Source organism: Giraffa tippelskirchi, chromosome 14 (genome assembly GCF_054371585.1).
Source record: "Giraffa tippelskirchi isolate mGirTip1 chromosome 14, T2T-mGirTip1v1.2.pri, whole genome shotgun sequence".
NCBI lineage: Eukaryota > Metazoa > Chordata > Mammalia > Artiodactyla > Giraffidae > Giraffa > Giraffa tippelskirchi.
Window position 1 is genome coordinate 52,228,579 of NC_137288.1, and position 21,154 is coordinate 52,249,732.

At 46.4% G+C, this 21,154-nt stretch overlaps 1 long non-coding RNA gene across 1 annotated transcript in view; it reads right to left on the bottom strand.

The window, feature by feature from the left end:
* Positions 1-20,867, bottom strand: part of LOC145534847 (uncharacterized) — a 45,224-nt gene extending 24,357 nt beyond the window's left edge. Inside the window, exons 1-4 of the long non-coding RNA XR_014075016.1 lie at positions 20,784-20,867; positions 7,142-7,599; positions 6,290-6,433; positions 3,426-4,382 (exon numbers count right to left, since the gene is read on the bottom strand). This is a non-coding gene — a long non-coding RNA (uncharacterized LOC145534847). The remainder of the gene's footprint in view (positions 1-3,425; positions 4,383-6,289; positions 6,434-7,141; positions 7,600-20,783) is intronic.
* Positions 20,868-21,154: the final 287 nt, after the last annotated feature.

Here is a 21,154-nt window from a genome sequence, read left to right on the forward strand (position 1 = left end):
GAAAAGAAAAACTCGAACAGACAAAGCCATCATATTATGTTCCAAATAATCCTGGACGGATTACTGTGGTCTGGGGTCGTGGGGGAGACTTTGGACTTGAGCTGGATCTTGAGAAAGAGGTAAGGTCTAGACCTTGGTGGAGGATGTTCTGTGCTCCACTACACGAGAAAAGCAGAACGATCTGCTGTGAAAACTCATCAGAGACCTCACTGGAGACGGCCACGTGCTGACCCCTCCCCTCCAGCCTCTGTTAGGGAACCTTGGACTCACTGAATCTCCTCTGCCTCCATCACATTGCTTCTTTCTCTCCACGATCTTCTGGCCAGTGAATCTAAATGGGGTTCTTCTCCTTCAATTTTTAGCCATGCGTCTTGGTTGACTGGAGTTTTCTTTATGCCCCAACTATCAAGATTTAGGGCAGGGGGGTAAGGGGGTAGCAGAGGATGAGATGGTTGGATGGCATCACTGACTCAATGAACATGAGTTTGAGCAAACTCCAGGAGAGATAGTGAAGGACAGGGAAGCCTGGCACGCTGAAGTCCATAGGGTTGCAAAGAGTCAGACATGACTTGGCAGCTAAACAACAGCAACAATCAATATCCTGGAATGTATTGGTAAAGTTGTCATATGGGAAGATTGGAAGCCTCCAAATGGTGTTTCAAGCACTTGCTCAGGGAGCCAGGGCTATTAAATCCTGCCCATGATACCAACTCCCTCCTAAGTCTCTGAGGTTCAAGGACTATCATTAGTACGCCAAAGGCTAAGGGATATTTGCACTGCTTCTTTTTTAATCAACTAATTTATTTCTTTGGTTGCATTGGTTGGGTCTTAGTTGCAGCATGTAGGATTTTTTGTGGCAGCATGTGGGATCTAGTTCCCTGACCAGGGATTGTACCCGGGCCCTCTGCATTGGGAGCACAGAATCTTGATCACTGGACCACTAGGAAAGTCCCTGCCTTTAGTTTTGACCCAAATCCCCATGCAGAACTTCAATAGACTCAGCCAGAGCCTGGGAAAGACTCAGTTGTTCAGGACTGAGGTCTAAGTAGTTGCATTTCTCTCTGTCCAAACCTAAATTTCAGATTATACTGCTCCACCAAGAAGAGCCATATTTACACCCCAGATGGATAAGAACCAGCACAGAGTCCTAATTTCCTTGTAACAGTGGACGCTTATCTGTAAGCTCAACCCACCTGACAAGGCAGCTGGATCCACTGGTCCTGCTCATTTTCTCCTTGACTGTGGAGTAACACAGGGAGACACCTCTCCCCTAAAAAGTCTCAAGAGTGACCCTCGTTTCTGACCCCAAGTTAGAGTACATCAGATGGCAAAGGAATAAAAACCAAATCACATGGGCTTCCCTTCAAGTGAATGTCATTTATGGAAAAGAAGAAATGATGTGAAAATCTAGGCACTACATAGCCCAGGAAAAGAGGTGAGATATTCTGAGAAGTTTATATTTGTCAACAATCAGAATGCTTCAGATTAGAATAAATTAAATTTTTTTTTTCTTAAGCAAGTTGAGGAGGGGAATTCTGGAGATGACCTTGACTATCAGGATTCCTGCAGCAGCTCTAGACTTGGCGTTGTCCTTTGCGCCATCTGAACATGGACACCGGGGTCAGCCCTTGGCTGGAAATGCCCACGCTTTCCCCTCTATCCTCTCCATCCCCCCTCATTGGCCTCTATCATGACTCAGCATCTCTGATGTCAGCTAAAATGTTACACAGTAAAAGACCCCAGAGGGTTGTTGATGAACTCTTTGTCTTAAATCTATCAACCAATTCAGAAAGTAATGCTACAAGTCATGTCATTCTATGGGAACAACAAATGATGGGTCATTAGTCTCAAAAGCAACAACAAAAAAGGTTTCAGCCAAACTTTTGACTTCCTGCTACTTAAAAAAAAGCCAGGGAAGCTCCCTGTAGTTTTTACAAGCTTCTGTATAGTCCTGGGCTCCACTCCCTAGAAAATGAACTGGGTCTTCAGCCCAGGTTGTGATCAGCTGGTCAGCACCAACCTCCTTGAGGGCTGAGTAGAGGAGCTGGGTGGAGGCTTAAGGCAAAGTGGCTTTCTTCCTTCTCAAAGCCAGATGTTGATCTCAAAGGGCCTTGGCAAGCAAACGCCAAACACACATCCTCTTTTAGCCTCCTCCAAAGCCACGCTTCCCTTAACTTCTCACATCTACCACCCCACTATTGTCCACCATTGTCCGTTCGCTACTTTTCTCAGCAACCTCAGCCTGACAGTTCACACCTCTCGATGTTGGGGGGAGCTCCTCCCCATACCAAAGGCCACCATGGTCAGGTCAGAGGGTCATGAGAAAGCTACATATAATTAGTCTTAAACACACATACATACACGTATCCCCATACATAAGCATACATGCATGCACACACACACATTTGGAGAAGGGAATGGCAACCCACTCCAGTATTCTTGCCTGGAGAATACCATGGACAGAGGAGCCTATGGGGTCACAAAGAGTTATACACGATTGAGCGACTAGCACACACATGTGCACACACATACACACACATACAGACTTGTGTACACGTACACGCACATACGCACAAATGTGAATTATTCTTAAAATTCATTAGAATGCTTTCTTTCAGAACCAGATTCCTTCCTCTCCATGCCAGCATTTCCTGTCTGAGTTTACAGTTGATGGTGCTACAGTCAAACACAGTAAATAATAGTCTCCACCTAAATGACACCTGCTGGAAAGTTCCTTCTTTATGGGTTTCAGAACACAGGGTTGGGGTGAGGGGAGGGTGAGAGATGGATTCCAGCTCCTCAAACATCACTCTATTGATTTATGGATGGAAAAATATGGAATCTGTCAAGGCAAACAGCACTCTGTTAAATGCAAAATGTAATACCAGCTGCGGTAGCCACTGCTGCCAATACATATATTTCAGGAAGTCAATTTACTTTTAAATGGAATTTTAACATTGGTGAAGGGAGTCGCACTGGAACACTTATTTATATGAAAACTGTCTTCAGCAGAGAGGAACAATGCACGTGCTCCCAGTCTGCAGAGACGGGAGCTACGCAAACTTAGGGAGACATGTTTGTTTCCTCAATCATTTATGACTATTTACCTGCAGATGCAGTGGCCCAGGCTGGAGAAGGAGGCTAGGGAGGGAGGGGGGCCGGGAGAGTCCACAGTGCAGGTCTGCCAGTTTTCCAGCTCCTGGAGCTGTGCGATGGGTATGTGTGGCCCCTCTGGGACTGGGGAGCTGCCTTCTTCAGGAGCTGGGGGACGGTGGCTACAGCAAAGCCACATCATCCTGCTGAAGGCCTGTGTAGAATGGAGGTCCATTCACCACATCAACTCTGAGTGAAAGCTGTATGATCATGAGCCTGTTGCTTAACCTCTCTGGGCTGTTCATCTGTAAAGTGGAGATGGCAACACTTACCTGTTGTGATCTTGCGAGAATTCAATGAGAGGACATTCACACAAGTGGCGTGGGTCTACTTTTTCAACACCAGAAAGGTACAATTTCTCTTTTCTCTTTTTCTTCCTCAGAAGTGAAGAATCATGTCTTCTCAAGGTCCAAGGGTAAGGTGAACAAGGCCGACCCACATTTCTGATTCACGGCACAATCAAGGAAGCCTCTTTCCTTACAGGCAGGAGTGGAGGATGAGCTGAGACTGGTTAGTGCTAACGACTCGAGTAGACTGGTTAAGTCTTCTAGATCAATTAGTGAAGGTGCTGGTTTGTCTTGGCACAGGGGTACTCGTTGTAAGAGCTTAAATTAAAGTGTGTGAGGGACTTCCCTGGTGGTCTGGTGGCAAAGACTCCACATTCCCAATGCAGGGGCTCTGGGTTCCATCCCTGGCCAGGGAACTAGCTCCCACATGCTGCAGCTAAGAGTTCTCATGTCACAACTAAGTCCTGGCACAGCCAAATAAATAAAAGCAAATCTTAAAAAATTAAAAAATAAAGTGTGCAAATAGTTAGCCGGAAAGCCCCTGTGGCTAGGCTGAAGATTACCTGAGTAAATAGCCATTCTGATGGTTGCACCTTTTCGGCACCCAGAAAGGATCATCTTCTTAGGCAGAAACAGAAAGTCTCGTCTTTCTCATCCTTTGTGGAGCAGGCAGTTAGTTGCCAACAGAGGAAAAGCACAGAATAACCTCTTCAAGAACAATAGACCCAACAATCTCGGAGCCACAAGGGAATTTAAGGTCATCTGTCCGGCTCCCATCAGATGCCTGATTCCCAGCATACTGTGGATGTCCCAGGTGACCTGCCTGTTGGTGGGGGTTCAGGAGTTGTGTGTGTGATGCACACGCCTGTCCTCAGATCCCAAGGACAGTTGGACTTTGCTGGAGAAACGTGTTCTCTGGTCGCCCACTTTGGCTCCCAGATGCTTTGGGAAATGACAGATAAAAATTTTATTAATATTATAACGTATAAGATAATCCATGTGAGTTCACAAGAATCCACACAGCTCATTGTGGTTCTAATTAGAATCTGAAAATGCATTCTCCACTGTAAAATCCGTATCATTTAATCATTGAATTACATATCCCGTCCACATTAGTGGTTCCAAAATTGTGATGCCTTTAATATAAATACCAATATTGAATGGGTTACATGCTTTTAGTTTGATATCATGAGCACTGATAAGTGCTTTGGGAAAGATTATAAAGAAATCACTTAGGCACTATCGATGCCCCTCTCCCTGGTCTCTGCCACATCGCTCACATAAGCTTTGAGGAGACACACACACAAAGGCACGGAGAAAAGAGACCCCAGACTCTCATTGTCCCCCCAGACAGCTTCTAATACATTTATGGTTTCAGTTTCTCCCTCCCTCTCCTTCTGTCTCTCTTGTAAGGTGAAATAGATCTCCCCAACCCCCGGAAAAGAATTTTTTTTCAAAAAATTCATGCTATTGATATCCTGGGAAATTTATAGTCAATTCTTTCTGTGTTTTTTTCCTTCCTTTTTACACTGCAGGTGCCTTGGTGTATACTATAAGCTGATTAATTTCTCCTTTTCGGCTCTAAAATGTTTCATTCAACTCATTTTGGACTTCAAAGCTCAGTCTTTCTGGATGGGCAGGCACTCTGAATTTTCAAAACAGACTTCTTACAAACTATTACTTTCGGTCCTTAATCTCAGTGAAACAAAATGTGGATTTGGTGACACGCCCCCTCCAACCCTCTTTCTTCTCTGCCCCTTCCAAACCCAACACCCACACCTGGAAAATACAGATCTGAGTCTCAAAAAATCTAAGCTGATGAAGACTGAGAAATGTGCCTGGCACTGCCATTAAGTTCGGCCTTCATCTGCACCCGTGCCCCTGGGGTGGGGAGAGGGGCCTGAAGCAGACAGCTTCATGGCGCCCCACTGGTCTCCTCCTGGCCCCGGCAGCCAGCACAGCCACTCCAACCCTTCACTCTCTAGTCCTATTTTCTACCTAGCCTGAGGCGGGGAGGCATTACTTGAAGACACCCTCTCCTGTAACCAACCTGGGCCTCCAACTCTTTAATCAGTAGAAATTGCTAAGAGGCCAGAGGAGACTTTCAGGTGGACAGGATAGGAACGTGGACCTGGCGTTGGCTCCAGGTCACCTGTGACAGGTGTGACAAGACCCAGGAGGGATGGAGAAGGGAGACAGGTCACGGAGAAGCCATGGGAGGTTGGGGGGAGTGCGGTCAGAACCCATCTCTGTAGGGTTCATGGTGGGTGACTCTCAGGGACCCCTGAGACAGTTCAGTCAAGGTCAAATCCATCCTGGCCCTCCTTTCACAAGGTAGCGGTTTGGGGACAACTTCATCTCAGCCCCGAGGGCAGCACGTGGCTCCGTTCTTAGCGGGGGGGGGGGGGGGGGCGCCTTGCTCTTCTCTCCCCCTCAGGGATCATTCGTGCAGCAGAGGCGCTCATGGATGTTTTTTAGAAACCAGCAAAGCTCCGTCAGTAATGTTCCCCGGAGGACTGCAAATTTGAGCCAGCGTCCAGAATTCAGTCACCTGGTAATAAATCATCATACCTTCTTCGCCAAAGATAATGTCACTTCCAGGACAGACATCCACTTCGGTTTCTCCGCAAGATGACAAATAGCCCCACACCAGGACAGAGATTACCTGAACCCAGCCAGACCTGGGTGCGCAGTTAGGGCAGAAATGACGGGACTGCGTGAATGGGGCCCCATGGTACCAGACCCACCCACCACCTCTCTCCTGGAGACCACCTTGGCCTCCCTCAGCCTGTGCTCCCCTTGAACGGGGGCCCCCTTCCCTGGGAGCCCTCCCTCTGTCCCGTCCTCACCTCATTGTTTCAGGGCATAATGAAGAAGCTGGCTTGTAACCCACGTGATTTTCTTCCGAGAGCAGCTCCCGGTGTCTCCTCCTGGCTGCGGGCTGCCTACAGCAGTCTGGAGTATCTTCCAAAATCTGTCTTCACACCCATTATCTGCAGAGAGATAAAGCTCTGAGCCAGAATACTGGGTGATTTGTTACCCCAGAAACATTTCATTTTAATTCTTTAAGAAATCGCTCTGGGTGATTCTTGGGGAACAAGAAAAAAAAAACCTGAAAAACTATAGTTAAATGCTTTCACAGTCAAAACCACTTGCTGTTAAAATCATTGACTACTTTTTTTTTTTTCGGAATGTTTGACTGATTACACGCACCCTTCTCTAGAAATATTGACGGATTCTCAGGCTGGGCTGGTTCCCCAAGCACACATAACACATAATCCTTGGCAAAATGACTAAAGGAATCATTTATATGGGCTGGAAGACTGCAGTTCTGCCGGGAGAATTGTGTTATTTCTTATCTCAACTACCCTGCTGTCATTCTCAAAGTGAGCCTGCTGCATGGCTCCCCGGGGACCCGCCACCGTGAGGCTGGGACGCTGGCAGCAGCAGTCACCTCCCCGAGATGCTGTGTCCGGAGCGTGGGTTGGAGAGAGGACGCCCCGGCCACCCCCTCCCAACAGAGAGCGATTGATTCTGCTCTGCCCTGTGGACACTGAGGCCACCTGGGGGGCCAGGACAACACTTGAGCAACAGAGGAATGGCTCAGAGATCGGGTTCAGCTTCCTGCGGGGCTGGCCTTGGCAGAGTTAGACTTGGTACCTGGCTAAGCCTAGTATCTGCATCTAGAATACTGGACCCACCTCTTTTGACTCGTATGAGGATGAAATCAAATCAAGCCGCCGAAGAAGCAAACACAGGTCACAAGCCGTCCCCAAACGGTCTTGTTCATTCTGCCGCTTGATGACCACGTTGTGTGCAAGGCTGACACAGTAGTGCTCCTGAACCAAACTGGAAACCCATATTGTTCCTAGTAAAAGTGAAGGTGTTAGTCACTCAGGAGTGTCTGACTCTTTACGACCCCATGGACTGTAGCCTGCCAGGCTGCTCTGTCCATGGGACTCTCCAGGCAAGAATACTGGAGTGGGTTGTCATTCTCTTCTCCAGGAGAATCATCCCAACCCAGGGATCAAACCCGGGTCTCCGGCATTGCAGGCAGATTCTTTAGCACTGAGCCACCAGGGAAGCCTCATGTTGCTCCTAAGACGCACCCACACCTCTGCTGGCTTGGAAAACAGTGATTCTCAGTCAAATGATATATCTGGAGAAGGGAAGGAGAAGAAGGAGGGTCTCAATTAGATTTATGAGGCAAAAGACCAGAAGCAAACCTCGCTAAATCTTCTTCAGCTTCTGGGGTTCCCAGGAAGGACCTCCACTCCCTCACTCCAGTGTGTGAGTGTGTGTATGTGTGTGTGGTACTTCCCAGAAGCAGGCAATGCTGAGAGATGTCTATGTCAACTATAGGAAGCTTGGGTTTAAAGTGTGAGGAACACTGATGAATACATACAATGACAACATTGTATAGCCCACTGCTCTAGATTTTTACTTTTTTCAACAGATATTTATTAAATATCCAGTTAACCTTCTGAACATCCTCCAGAATAGGAAAGAAACACCTCCTAGGCTGGCTGTGTTCCTCCCTGCCCTGAATCACAGTGAAGCATGATCACTCCACCCACAGGAGGGTGTTTATTTGGGAAAGATCCAACAAATATTTCCTGGAGAAGGAAATGGCAACATACTCCAGTATTCATGCCTGGAGAATCCCTTGGACAGAGGAACCTGGCAGTTCATAGGGTTGCACAGATCGGACACAACTGAAGTGACCTAGTATGTATGCACAACAAGTATTTATTGAGCACCTATTATGTGTGGGTCACTGTTTCAGTGGATAGGGTGACAGTGAACAGGAGCATGTGTCTCACTGTACGGAGTTCACATCCATCGGGGAGCACCGAGAAAGCTGTAAACCCTGTAATCTCAGAGGGTGATAGATGCTCTGAAGGATTTAAGGGGAAGTCACAGAGCAGTTCCTGTGCAGGAGGCACTTTTAGGGGGAGCATGAGGGGGAAGTGTGGGGAGTAACTGGGAGAAAAAGAACCCAGCATCTCGGGACCCTGCCAGGACCCAGCGTCTCAGAAGACACGATTCATAGTGTAGAGACCAGACCAGAGCTGTTCTTTCAAAGCTCCTGCAAGGCCCCCTCTCTAAGCAGAGTATATGAGGGCCTCCATGGGTTGAGAGGAGCTGATGTTGGTTACAGTTTTGGTTATTTCCATGCATGATGAGCACTGTCCCCTCAGGAAGTGGGCCTGGGATCAGTGGTCTGTAGTGGCCATGCGTATCAGACCCCGGGAACACGAAGTAAAGACCTGAAACAAAAAGAAGCCAGGCTTCAGCCCTAAGAGCCCATGGAAAGAAAACACATAGATTTAGGTTGTTTTCATTTTTCTCAAAAATAAAGTCACCACGTGTCTGAAGCAACCTGCAAAGCGATTTCCCAATCAATTCTTCAGCAGCTATAAAAATCCATGTTGATCCACTGCAGAAAATCTGAAACAGAAGATCTCCCAAGAGAGGGGGGATCATCGGCTTGCTCTCTAAACAGACTGTCTGCCCTGTCAGTTAACACATCAATGTTTCCACAGCAGAACAACACTGAGGTCAAATTGGATAAAACATATTTAGATACAATCGGATCGCTCTGTATTCAAAAGGCCTTCCAGGAGGAAGGCGGCCTACAGGCCTGTGGTTGAAGCCTTCTAGGGAGATGGGACGGTGGATTTGCAGGCTGACTTGGCCTGCTTACTGAGCGGACTGGGGATTTGCTGTGTGTTTGTACATCCTGACTTCCCGGTGATATGCTGTGAATACAGGAAAATCCGCACAAAGGCTGCTTAAGCAGACGGCAAGACTGCACTTGGACACAGAGGAAACATTTATTTATTAAGAAATTTGGAATGTTTTTCTGCTCAGTAATTTCTTTTTTATGATTTTTATATTTTATTTATTAATTCATTTAATTTTGATCGCACTGCACACTCTGTGGGATCTTAGTTCCCCGACCGCAGGATCGAAACTACCCACCTCCCCTACTCCCCTGGAAGCGAGGGGTCTCAAGCACTGGGCCTCCAGGGAAGTCCTAGAAAAGGAGCTCATTTATCTCTACTGTCATGTCCTCATCACGCCCTCCCAGAATTCTCTATTCCCCACCCATCATAGAGACTTAGAAGTCCATCAACTCTTCATTTGGTTGCTTCTGTTTTCTTCAACCTGACTCCCTCCAACCCAGATAGGAAGTTGATGTGATGGGCAGATTCTGGGAGCCCAGCACTCTGCCCTGTGTCAGTGACCCATGACTCATCCACTGTGCCTCAGTTTCCCTATCTATAAAGCAGTGAAGTGAAAGCACCCAGCTGGCAAGGCTGCAGATCAGACCAGCTAAGGGATCAGGTGGTGCGGGGCTCTGGGAAACATCCCATAGAGGCAGGTGAGACATGGCCATTCTTATCCTTCTCTAAAGAGATCTGCATGGTTTTACACTTTTATTTCAAAAACTTTCCATCATTTCAGGTCCTCACTGCTGAGAGTTGCCTTCACTCATCAGTACAGCATTTCCAGCTCTATCTGTGTCTCTTGTTGTCCCCAACCTAATCTTCCATTTCTGTCCTAGAAGCTCATTCGCATCCCAAGGACTCTGCCTCCTTCAGTGTTTGCAGAAATTCCATCATGTGCTGCACTGTGCTGGGGTAGGGTAAATAAAATGAGTGACATCACCCTTGTCTGCTGGGAGGTAACAGGGCTCACCCATGAGCTCTGTTATCACCCATACCTCATTGCGAATTACCAGCCGTCTCTGTGTCTCTGTTTCTCATTTTAGAGGGATGGATGCTTCGGTGTAGAGCTGCCGCCATCCACCAGGGGAATAGGAGGACTGTTGATCGCAGCGCTGATCATGGGGAAAAAGTGAGTGAGTGGATAGCCGGTCGGTAACAAGGCAACAAGCTGGTTTTAGAAAAGGCAGAGGAACCAGAGATCAAATTGCCAACATCCTCTGGATCATCGAAAAAGCAAGAGAGTTTCAGAAAAACATCTATTTCTGCTTTATTGACTATGCCAAAGCCTTTGACTGTGTGGCCCAAACTGCAGAAAATTCTGAAAGAGATGGGAATACCAGACCACCTGATCTGCCTCTTGAGAAACCTGTATGCAGGTCAGGAAGCAACAGTTAGAACTGGACATGGAACAACAGACTGGTTCCAAATAGGAAAAGGAGGACGTCAAGGCTGTATACTGTCACCCTGCTTATTTAACTTGTATGCAGAGTACATCATAAGAAACACTGGACTGGAAGAAACACAAGCTGGAATCAAGATTGCTGGGAGAAATATCAATAACCTCAGATATACAGATGACACCACCCTTATGGCAGAAAGTGAAGTAGAACTAAAGAGCCTCTTGATGAAAGTGAAAGAGGAGAGTGAAAAAGTTGGCTTAAAGCTCAACATTCAGAAAACTAAGATCATGGCATCTGGTCCCATCACTTCATGGGAAATAGATGGGGAAACAGTGGAAACAGTGTCAGACTTTATTTTGGGGGGCTCCAAAATCACTGCAGATGGTGATTGCAGCCATGAAATTAAAAGACGCTTACTCCTTGGAAGGAAGGTTATGGCCAACCTAGATAGCATATTAAAAAGCAGAGACATTACTTTGCCAACAAAGGTCCATCTAGTCAAGGCTATGGTTTTTCCAGTGGTCATGTATGGATGTGAGAGTTGGACAGTGAAGAAAGCTGAGCGCCGCAGAATTGATGCTTTTGAACTGTGGTGTTGGAGAAGACTCTTGAGAGTCCCTTGGACTGCAAGGAGATCCAACCAGTCCATCCTAAAGGAGATCAATCCTGGGTGTTCATTGGAAGGACTGATGTTGAAGCTGAAACTCCAATACTTTGGCCACCTCATGCGAAGAGTTGACTCATTGGAAAAGACCTCAATGCTAGGAAGGATTAGGGGCAGGAAGAGAAGGGGACGACAGAGGATGAGATGGCTGGATGGCATCACCGACTCGATGGACACTGGTTTGTGTATACTCTGCGAGTTGGTAATGGACAGGGAGGCCTGGTATGCTGCGATTCATGGGGTCGTAAAGAGTAGGACATGACTGAGCGACTGAACTGAACTGAACAAGGCAGCTGAGTGGCTATGCCCTTCGGTGTGTATGTTTGTTTCTCTCTCAAGGAGTCCTGGTGCTGAAGCCTAATGTGTGATTTAACTGAGGCTTACAAAGAAGCAACAGCTCACGGGGACAACTTAACTGCACATCTAGATTTGACCCTGGGTCTTGCCAGCGATCTCAGGGAAGGACAGGAGTGATAGGTCTGCAGCCCCTTCCTCTGGGCCCCCGGCACTTGGCACTCAGCAAACTGACCTTGTGACCCACTTGTATGACTGCTGCCCAATAAGCCTCAGAGCCCAGAGTGTGAAGAGAGTGCCCTGGGGATCAAGGAGCCTCGGGTACCTGTTCAACTACGGAAGCCAAGAAGTTGACCAACCCTAACTTATCAAGAGAACACTGTCTGCTCATTTGAAAGGATGGGGGAGCACCCCTTCCCCGCAAAGTTTTCAAGAGAAAACAGAGCTGCCACTATTTATTTCTGATCCCTGTTCAAGTGATGGAATCTGGGATTTGCCACTCACGGTAGCAGGCAACATGTAAAATACCTTCTAACCCAGTGCCTTTAAGGAGGAATGTGTAAGACCAAGATACAGAATCCAATGACTGAGTAAGGGAAGAAAATACCAGAGAATCTTCACGGACAGAGGAGCCTGGCAAGCTATAGTCCATGGGGTCACAAAGAGTCAAACACAACTGAGTGACTAAGCACACACACATATTTAACTTTAAGTGAGTGTTTAAAAATGTGGGGCTTCCCAGGTGGCACTAGTGGTAAAGAACCCGCCTGCCAATGCATGAGACATAAGAAACCTGGATTTGATCCCTGAGTTGGGAAGATCTCTTAGAGAGAGCATGGCAACCCACTCCAGTATTCTTGTCTGGAGAATCCCATGGATAGAGGAGCCTGGCAGGCTATAGTCCATAGGGTTGCAAAGAGCTGGACATGACTGAAGCAACTTAGCACGCACACATACTACTAACATATTAACCCCTATTTAAATAAATAGAGGGGATCTTTTAGAGAAGTTTTTGTGATCTAATGTAATTCAAGGTGCTTAAAAGCATTTTATGCTTCAGATCATGTTTGTGGATTATGTTGCTCCATGTGGCAAGACTGTGCACTACACGGCAGTTAGAACACAGAACGTCCCCCTTCACTCCTGCCACCTTCAACTGCAGATTTTTAGGCAGGGGGGAAGGATGAAGGGAAAGAATTGTGACAGAAGGAACAAGGTTAAAATCATTATATAATTGTTTTTTTTTTTTTTTCTCTTTGCCTTGGAGGCAGTTTAATTCTAAGCCAGTGATTGCAATGTTTGGTCCAATCAGTGTTTCTTTACCATTTAGACATTTACTGATGTTATTTAACTTTGGAAACCTTGTTGGAAGGTGATGGGCTTTCATCTATTTATTTTTATTCAGTGTCAGAAAGTCCCCAGCCTCACAGGGTTTCTCACTCAAAATAGGCTGCTATATCATATGACATTCTTATATGTGGAATCTAAAAAGAAATGTTACAAATAAACTTACTTACAAAATAGAGACTCACAGACTTAGTGAATGAACTTTTGGTTGCTGAGGGGAAGGGATACTTAGGGAATTTGGGATCCAGGTACACACTGCTATATTTTATTTATTTATTTATTTATTTATTTATTTTAGTTGGGGGCTAATTACTTTACAATATTGTAGTGGTTTTTGCCATACATTGACATGAATCAGCCATGGGTTTACATGTGTTCCCCACCCTGAGCCCCCCTCCCACTTCCCACTCCATCCCATCCCTTTGGGTCACCCCATTGCCCCAGTCCTGAGCATTGGTCTCATGCATCGAGCCTGGAATGGCGTTCTGTTTCACATATGATAATATACATGTTTCAATGCTATTCTCCCAGAACGTCCCACCCTCACCTTCTCCCACAGAGTCCATAAGACTGTTCTATGCATCTGTGTCTCTTTTTCTGTCTCATATATAGGGTTATTGAAAAAGCAAGAGAGTTCCAGAAAAACATCTATTTCTGCTTTATTGACTGTGCCAAAGCCTTTGACTGTGTGGATCACAATAAACCGTGGAAAATTCTGAAAGAGATGGGAATACCAGACCATCTGACCTGTCTCTTGAGAAACCTGTTTGCAGGTCAGGAAGCAACAGTTAGAACTGGACATGGAACAACAGACTGGTTCCAAATAGGAAAAGGAGTACGTCAAGGCTGTATATTGTCACCCTGCTTATTTAACTTATATGCAGAGTACATCATGAGAAACGCTGGGCTGGAAGAACCACAAGCTGGAATCAAGATTGCTGGGAGAAATATCAATAACCTCAGATATGCGGATGACACCACCCTTATGGCAGAAAGTGAAGAAGAACTAAAGAGCCTCTTGATGAAGGTGAAGGAGGAGAGTGAAAAAGTTGGCTTAAAGCTCAACATTCAGAAAACTAAGATCATGGCATCTGGTCCCATCACTCCATGGGAAATAGATGGGGAAACAGTGGAAACAGTGTCAGACTTTACTTTTTTGGGCTCCAGAATCACTGCTGATGGTGACTGCAGTCATGAAATTAAAAGACGCTTACTCCTTGGAAGGAAGGTTATGGCCAACCTAGATAGCATGTTTAAATGCAGAGACATTACTTTGCCAACAAAAGTCCATCTGGTCAAGGCTATGGTTTTTCCAGTGGTCATGTATGGATGTGAGAGTTGGACGGTGAAGAAAGCTGAGCGCAGAAGAATTGATGCTTTTGAACTGTGGCGTTGGAGAAGACTCTTGAGAGTCCCTTGGACTGCAAGGAGATCCAATCAATCCATCCTAAAAGAGATCAATCCTGGGTGTTCATTGGAAGGTCTGATGTTGAAGCTGAAACTCCAATACTTTGGCCACCTCATGTGAAGAGTTGACTCATTGGAAAAGACCCTAATGCTGGGTAGGATTGGGGGCGGGAGGAGAAGGGGACGACAGAGGATGAGATGGTTGGATGGCATCACCGACTCGATGAACATGTGTTTGGGTAGACTCCAGGAGTTGGTGATGGACAGAGAGGCCTGGCGTGTTGCAGTTCATGGGGTCGCAGAGAGTCGGACACGACTGAGTGACTAAACTGAAACTGAAACTGATATAGGGTTATCGTTACCATCTTTCAAATTCCATATATATGCATTAGTATACTGTATTGGTGTTTTTCTTTCTGGCTTACTTCACTCTGTATAATGGGCTCCAGTTTCATCCATCTCAATAGAACTGATTCAAATGTATTCTTTTTAATGGCTGAGTAATATTCCATTGTGTATACGTACCACAGCTTCCTTATCCATTCATCTGATGGACATCTAGGTTGCTTCCATGTCCTGGCTATTACAAACAGTGCTGCGATGAACATTGGGGTACACTTGTCTCTTTCAATTCTGATTTCCTTGGGCACACTGCTATATTTTAAATGGATCACCCACAGGGATCTACTGTATAGCACCAGGAATTCTGATCAATGTTATGTGGCAGCCTGGATGGGAGGGGGTTTTGGGGGAGAATACATGCAGGTATATGTATGACTGAGCCCCTTTGCTGTTCACCTGAAACTCACAACATTGTTGGTTAACCAGCTATACTCCAATGTAAGATAAAAAGTTAAAAAAAAAAACAGTCTGCTGAGGGAGATGTGTCCCATGGAATGCCTCCCCTCCCCGGAGCTCAAGGAGTACTTGGATACGAAGTATCTTTGGGGCAGGTGTGACCTTTATTTCCAGGCACCTGTGTGGGTCAAGGGGCCAGGATATCTCCTACTCAGTCCTGAAAGTCTGGTTTTCCTCTCTGATAAAATTTGAGCAGCTTAAAACCCCACATACCGGGACAAAACCATCATGATGATGAAGTGTGGCCTTAATTGGGTATTAAAGGATCTTTATGTTGGGATGACTAAGTTAAAACTCCTAATTGATTGGAGGCACTTGAGTAATGGAATCCACGGAGCCCCATTAGTAGCGCATTGACGTGTTCGCTTATCTTGGTAGCTGGTGGCTAAAGGATACAGATGAGAACCTTGTCCAGGCACATCCAGGGTAAGATTTCTGACCTTAGATTTATGTTCACTAAGGCAGCAAACCCAGCTGCTGACTTCATGGTCTGAATTACAGATTTCCATTTAGCCAGACGGCATGAATCTGTGGCTCCGACTATGTCTGCACTTATAGCCCCTTAGAGTGCCCACTGCATTCTAATGCACTTGTTTTCGCCATCCTTGGAGTAAAAGTGCATGGGCAGTGTCCAGCCCCTCGTCCCTGGTCCCTCCACAGAGCTGTCACTACAGATGCCTGGACAGCTCCCAGCAGCCCCGACCCCTGCTGCTCTGCTCATTGCTGTCTTTCTCCGGTTCAGGGGAGACTTCCTTTCATCAGAACTTTCCAATCTAAGAAATAATGAGCACGATTCTCCCCCTCTGTTCAGGGAATGCACAGAGCAGACAAGAGAGGAGCTTTTTAAATTTAACAAGCTTTTGCTGAGCTCTGCCTTCCACTGGACACCAGAGCCCCTTGCCGGTGTTGGGCTGGTGGGATGCTGGTATTCTGTGAGACCAGCAATGTATCTGGTCCCAGATTTTTCACCCAAACTTTCCCTCCAGCTGCTTGGCTTTGGTCCTGGAAGTTTGAGAGCTAGTCTGCATCCTATATTCAGGCTCGGATCTTTCCTTTTTCCTTCCTTCTGTTTTCTTAAATGAAAACATGATCATCTTCTACTGTGTGCTAAGTCACTTCAGTCATGTCCATCTCTATGCAATCCTATGGACTGTAAACCGCCAGGCTCCTCTGCCCAAGGGATTCTCCAGGCAAGGATACTGGAGTGGGTTGCCATGTCCTCCTCCAGGGAATTTTCCTGACCCAGGGATCCAATCAGAGTCTCATGTCTCCTGCATTGGCAGCCGGGTTCTTTACCATTAGTGCCAACTACATGTTGTTTTATGATCTGCTTTAATGTTTTTTAAATTAATTATAATGGTGATACATACTTTTTTTGAAAGTTCATTTATGGCCTAAAGGTATACAGTTAATTCTTCAAAGAATATTTCTTTTATCAATGCAGAGTTCACACCTGGAGGTTCACGATCCCTTAGATCCAGGTGGTTTCTGTGACCAGGTGGACAAATGTAGATCGGAGTGAGTGGGTGAAAGGTGAGGACAGACGGTTCTCCTGGGAGTTTGCTGTCATGGGATGGAGACAATCAGGTGGTCTTGGAGGGAAGCAGGGTCCAGAGAGAGATTTTATTTATATCTTCTCCTTTGATATTTAAGTGGAAAGAGTATATTCACTCTTCTGATGAGGACAAAAGAGAAGAAAAGCAGGCTTTGACAGGAGAGGAAAGAGTTGGGAGGATGACGGAATGAAGCAATTCTAGGAAGGAGAAGGCGTGGGGTCCAGCAAGAAAGCAGAGCTGGTCCCGACCGACCGCAGTGACGGGAAGGAGGAGGGAACATGGGCACAGGTGCAAAGAATGGAGTTTGTGCCCATTCTTTCTGCTTCCCCTTTCTCAGCGAGATCAAAAGCAAGTGCATCACAGGGTAGGGACAGGGTAGGAAGTGTGAGGCTTAAAGAGAGCATGTGAGAGAGTTATCTTTGTGATTTTAAGATCGCGTGAGCTGTTCTTCATTGCAATATAAACTCTCGATGCTGTATCTTGCTAACTGTAGATGTGGGAAGGTGCAGCTATTTTTCACCATGTCTTATGCGTCCCCAGTACAGACAGGATTATTACTCTCTACAGGTCGGATGCACACGTTTAGTAATATTTGTGTTCATGTTGTCACCCTCCCAGATGTCCCATGAGAACCCTCAGGTCTGTAGGGCTGCTTTAAGTAGACACTGGAATGTAGCCTTGACGACTAATGATGAGAAATGGATTCTCTAAGGTCCTACACTCACCCATCAAAGAGCCTGATGGAATTAGGTGAAGTAAGTCACCCATTGCAAAGTCACTCGGTTTGTGGAGGATGCCTTTTGGATATCTCTTGTCTGAATATCCAGAGCCGCGGTACCTGCAGACAGGAGTGGAGGGGTGCCAAGTGAGGGTGGGGGAGGAGATTAAGCCATGTGTTCTCTTTCCAGTCAATTTCTCCACTAGGCCCTGGGGGCCTTCCTCCAGCCCAGGCAGCAAGGAGCGATTCATCACTGTCGAAGGGAAAAGTTGCCTTTGCAGAACCGAACAAAGGCATTAAATTCTTGACTTTTAAGTTGAAGAGCATTCTCTTTTGCTCTCCCTCCTCTAAGATTGGGGAGAGGAAAAGCAGGAGGGGTGGACAATGGCTGCCTCCCCACCTGTGTTGGGGGTGCTGGAAAGGAGCAGAGCCCATGTGGGAGCAAGGACCCAGTGATGGGGGGGACATCACACCAGCATGTGTCAGCCGCCAGGGACAGGAGTGGAGGAAGGTGCATCCAGGCCAGGAGGGTCTGTCTCCATCTCCGAGAAGATGGGGAGCAAGTTCTCAAGTTTCCTGTGTCCCAAAGGAGCCTGTGGTAAGAGACAAGGAGGGTGCAAAGTGGGGACAGCCTGTGTGAAGGGATGTAGAGCCCTTTGGGGGAGGTGGGGATGAATCCACAGGTAAATCAGATAGGATGGGCCCATGACACCATGGGTACCAGTCCAAGGAAGACCAAGTCCCAGTGACTGCTGCTGCTTCTTCCTAACGGCCATCACAGCACTGTGCAAACAAACGTCCCAGGACTGAGTGAGGAACCCTGAATTGAACTGGGTGCCTCCATCCAAACTTGAAGATGACCAAGTCTATCCATCACATGGATTGTATTTCTGCCATCGGGACACTTGGATGAGAGATTAATTGGGTCACAGAGAAAAAGGAAAATTGACATTGCTACCTATCTGTACCACTCCCCTGGTTCTGCTTACAACATGAAAATATTCATCTGAGAAATAATGTATTAAAATCACTAACATTTTAGTCTGAGTGAGCTTATCACTGTGGTTCTCAAACTTGGGAATTTGTGCTCCCAGGAGATTTTGGCAATGTCTGGAGGCATTTTTGATGTCCCATCGTTGGGGAGAGGGTTGATGAGGCTGGAGAGAAGGCTAGACATCCTATAATGCATGGATCAGACTCCACAGCAAAGACTGATCCAGCCCCAAACGTCAATAGCACTGAGGTTGAGAAGCTCTCTATTTCTCTCCTGCATCAAAAAATAGTTTCATCATGAACAGACTGAATTCCTCAAGGAGGATGGTGGTGCAGATGGGAAGAATAGAAATCGAAACAGAGAGAAAATAAATCTTAGCCTACTCCAGATTTGGAAGGGCCCATAGTTTAAGCACAGTCGCTGATTGTGTCTACCACCAAGAGAAGTAGGAGTATCAAGGTTAATTGCATCCTACTTCCAAAAGTACACAAGACAAAGATTCCAAATACTAATAGGCTGGGGGGAGGGATAAATTAGGAGCTTGGGGTTATTAGATACACACTACTATGTATAAAATAAACAACAAGAACCCACAGTATAGCATAGGAAACTATATTCAATATCTTATAATAACCTATAATTAAAAAGAATCTGGAAAGGAAAACATATATTATATATATACACACATATATATATATACACACAAACGTATATGTATAACTGAATCACTTTGCTTTATGCTATTTATAACATTGTAAATCAACTGTACTTCAATGAAAATAAATTAAAAACATAGTAATAGGCACACTGGAATTTCATTTCATCTTCACCTGGCACACACAGCCTACATTAATTTGGGTGAGATTCAGGCCAAATTAGGTTTACAGATGAGCAAAATTCTACACTTGGAGGTCAGCAAGTTGCCTTCAATAGTCCAAGTCAAGATAAGCCTTCTATTAATGGTTCTTTCTCATCCGCTGCCATTCTTAGGGAGGTGTCTGATCACTTTTCTTTTAAAATACTGAGTTCAGTGGAAGCTCCAGGCAGAAGTGGCCCCCGGCACACAGAGCCTTTCTCACTGCTGTGTCGGCCGGCCCACCTCCCAGAGCTGGCAGCGGCCTCCAGGCTGGGCTCCCACACCCCCAGGGCTGGAGGCTGGAGCGCAACCCACAGGCCATGCAGAACATCGGCAGGAACTTGACACCTGCCCTCACGTGGTCGTGGTCGGGAGACAACCTGGTACAGGGAAACCTTTGACGATGGGAAAGTTCGCATGCTTGCTGCTGGGTCAGAAGTCATCGAGCCAGCACTCTTCCCTGCCTTGCCGTGCCTCATTCCTCCAGAGCGTCCTGCACTCAGGGGCCCTCATCCTCTTTTTCTCTTGCCTGGTTTTCGCGATGCTGTCATTTGTTTCTCCACCTCCCTAACCCAGTGCTCCCTTTGGGGCTTCCTCACTGCCCCTTCCTCCTGCTAGGTCCTTATTTGTTCTTGTCTCTCAACCTCTGCTTCATTCTCTATTTGGCAATCCACCTGGACCTCTCCACTGCTGCCACCTCTTCTTGGTGGATAATTTCTGGATGTTTGTCTCTGTTTTGAATTCTCCCCTTAATTCTCAACTATTTACTGCTCATAGGACTTTCTGTGCAGTTTCACCCTCCAGAAAATGAGGATAATAACATACCTACCTCATGGGATCACTGTGAAGAATAAACGGGTGACGGGGAAGCACTCAGGGAATGCAGGCTATTGTTATTATTCTTATCTGTTCCCACTTAGAAACCTGAACACTACCTCAAATTTAGTTTGTCCACAACCAGACTTGTTTTTCTCCAGAACCTGATTCTTTTTCTCTGTCCTACCTTTCCAGTTATTCAGCTTTAACTAGGGTGAGCCTATCATTTATTGCCCAAACTGGTACACTTATGAAGAGAGAGGAATTAATAATGACACAGACTCAGGGCACGAGTCCCTGGCAGCCTAGAGGCTGTGTGGTCCTTCTGTCTTGAAATCGCTTCTCCGGACCATCATCCCCTCTAAGCTTCATTAGTAATGGACTCTCTCCCCACAGAGGCCCCCTCTCCTCCAGCTCTCCTCCTCTTTTCCTGCATATCTTTCCCTGCTGCAAAACTTGCAACATTTTCTGATAATTTAAGAGAAAGGGCAGAAATTATGCAGCCCACAGTTCAAGGCTTTCTGGGATCTCAGCCAACTTTTACAACCTCATGACTCAGAATCAAGCCAATCAAATACGCCACCCACTGCCAAGGCACCTACCCCAGACCTGCCCCTTCCCCCTCCCTGCCTTTGCTCTGCAATGCTCCTCCAGACCCCCACCCACATCCCATCATCACAGACCCATGTCCTACTTACGCTCTGAGGTCATCATTCTCCACAACAACAGGCACTGAGAGTGTAAGGGGGCCTGATTTCCTAGCTACAAGTAACTTCTCCACTGAACTCATATGATACTTAAATTTGTATCTCTCTTGTGGCATTTATCCCCTCTGACCTTGAACTGAAGTTACTTGGATTCATGCATTTATCTCCCCGGAATATGCTGCAAATTTCTGCAGAACAAGGACATGAATTCAATTTGTCCAAGAATTTAGCACTTGGTAGATACTCAGCAGTATCTGCGCTCCTCCCACAGGCTCTTGCTGTTTATTGACTGCGTGTAAAAGTCCATGGACTGGGTTTCCTTCCTCGTTTTGTATAGTTTCGATGATGTGTGTACAGTCCCC